We start from the raw sequence: 1,730 nt of genomic DNA, 5'->3' as shown, positions 1-1,730 counted from the left end.
AGCTACAACTGTAATTACACAAATTATTTTAGTGGGAAGTTCTGATAGGAATATATTTTGATGTCATAAATTTTAATCCATCATTTAAAATACTCCACAAGACATTTTATTTTTTTACATTTATTTTTATTTAGCTTGTGTGTGTTTTTGTGTGCATGCTCCATAGTGCCTTTGTGAAGAACAAAGGACAGCTTGTGGGAATTGGTTCTCACCTTCTGCTGTGTGGGTCCCAGAGATCAAACTGAGGATTTAAGGCTTAAAAACAAGTGCCTTTACCCCCTGAGCCATCTTGCCTGCCCTACAGGACATTTTAATAAGCCTCAATACAGTTTCAAACCTACAGAAGAGTTTTGAGCACAATACAAAGAACACTGCCCATCTCATACCCTCTTATTTCTAGACATTTCTATGTGCATTTTCTAAAATATAAGAATGCTTTGTTATAAAGCTCTAATATTATAACCATCAACATTAGATTATAACATTGCTATCACTACCATCCTATGCAAGTTTTGCCAGTTTTTCAGTAGTGTCCTTAAACCAGATAATCCAATTCAGAAGCAAGTACTGCATTTTGTTTTAATGTCTACTCAGTGTCCTTCAATTTTCAATACTTGAAGATAATAGTCTAGTCATTTTGTGAAATGCCCCATAACTTGGGTCTTTCTGACATTTCCTCATGATTATATTCTAGCAATGAAATTTGGGCATTAACACCAAAGAAATAATGCTTTCTTTTTTCATGGCATCTTATCAGGGGCCATATTATTTCACTGTTTTATTTTTTAAGATTTATTTTTTATTATTTTTTAAATTATGTATAGTTGTGTGTGTTTGTGTTGGATAAAACCCTTGGAGGCCAGAGTTGTTAGATCCCCTGGAGCTGGAGTCAGGTCATTGTGAACCACCTGATGTAGTGATTGGAACTGAACTCAGGTCCTTTGCAAGAAAAACAAGTGCTCTTAACCACTGAGCCATCTCTTCAGCCCACTGTGTTTTATTATTGGTGATTTTCTCTTTGTTCATTTGGTTAAGGTGACATTTTCTGGATTTTCTCTACTGTAAAGTTATTTTCTTGTCTTTGTTAACTTTAAGTATCTGGCAGAAAGAAACTTTGACTCTATGTTTGTCTATCAATCATTTCTTTCTACAGCTAATGAGTGACACCACACACACACACACACACACACACACACACACACACACGCCTATACTCACAAAACTTACTGTGTTTATTTTGAGGGAGAGTATGAGCATATTTCCCCATTACCACAAATTATGCAGTCAAGGTTTCCACATTTGAGGAAATCGCAGGGGACAGAACACCCAGAGTGCAACAGATGAGCTTCATCCTAAGAAAATCACCTTCATAACTATGGTATCTCCCCTGCAAGTTAAGTGTCTCATCATTCATTCATGTCAACGTGGACTCATGGCTTTCTACTTTACTATTTTTTCAGTCTGTTATTGTGATGTTCAAATTTACTAGAGGGAACCCTTTTAAGTTGGCTCCCGTGTCTTTTTAACATGTTCCCATAATTCTTGGAACAATTCTTTATTTTTAGGGACAAAAAGAAGTTGCAATCCCATTTTATTTGGTGTCTAAACACGTTGGAATGAGTGTTTTCAGCAAAGATTCTTGGTTCCTTTGGGTGGAGAATGTTGATTTAGGACCAAGTATTGTCATTGCTATTAGTATGTTGCTACTCTTAGACCTTCTCAATGGATTA

General features: G+C 35.8%; 1 non-coding gene across 1 annotated transcript; it reads right to left on the bottom strand.

Annotated features, from left to right (window-relative positions):
* Positions 1–1,239: 1,239 nt before the first annotated feature.
* On the bottom strand, positions 1,240–1,402 carry LOC114705488. Its single transcript, XR_003736401.1, has one exon. It is a non-coding gene; the product is annotated as a U1 spliceosomal RNA (small nuclear RNA).
* Positions 1,403–1,730: the final 328 nt, after the last annotated feature.

Source organism: Peromyscus leucopus, chromosome X (genome assembly GCF_004664715.2).
Source record: "Peromyscus leucopus breed LL Stock chromosome X, UCI_PerLeu_2.1, whole genome shotgun sequence".
NCBI classification, from domain to species: Eukaryota; Metazoa; Chordata; class Mammalia; order Rodentia; family Cricetidae; genus Peromyscus; species Peromyscus leucopus.
The sequence above is the reverse complement of the archived record's forward strand: the minus strand, read 5'-3'. Positions and strand labels throughout refer to the sequence as shown.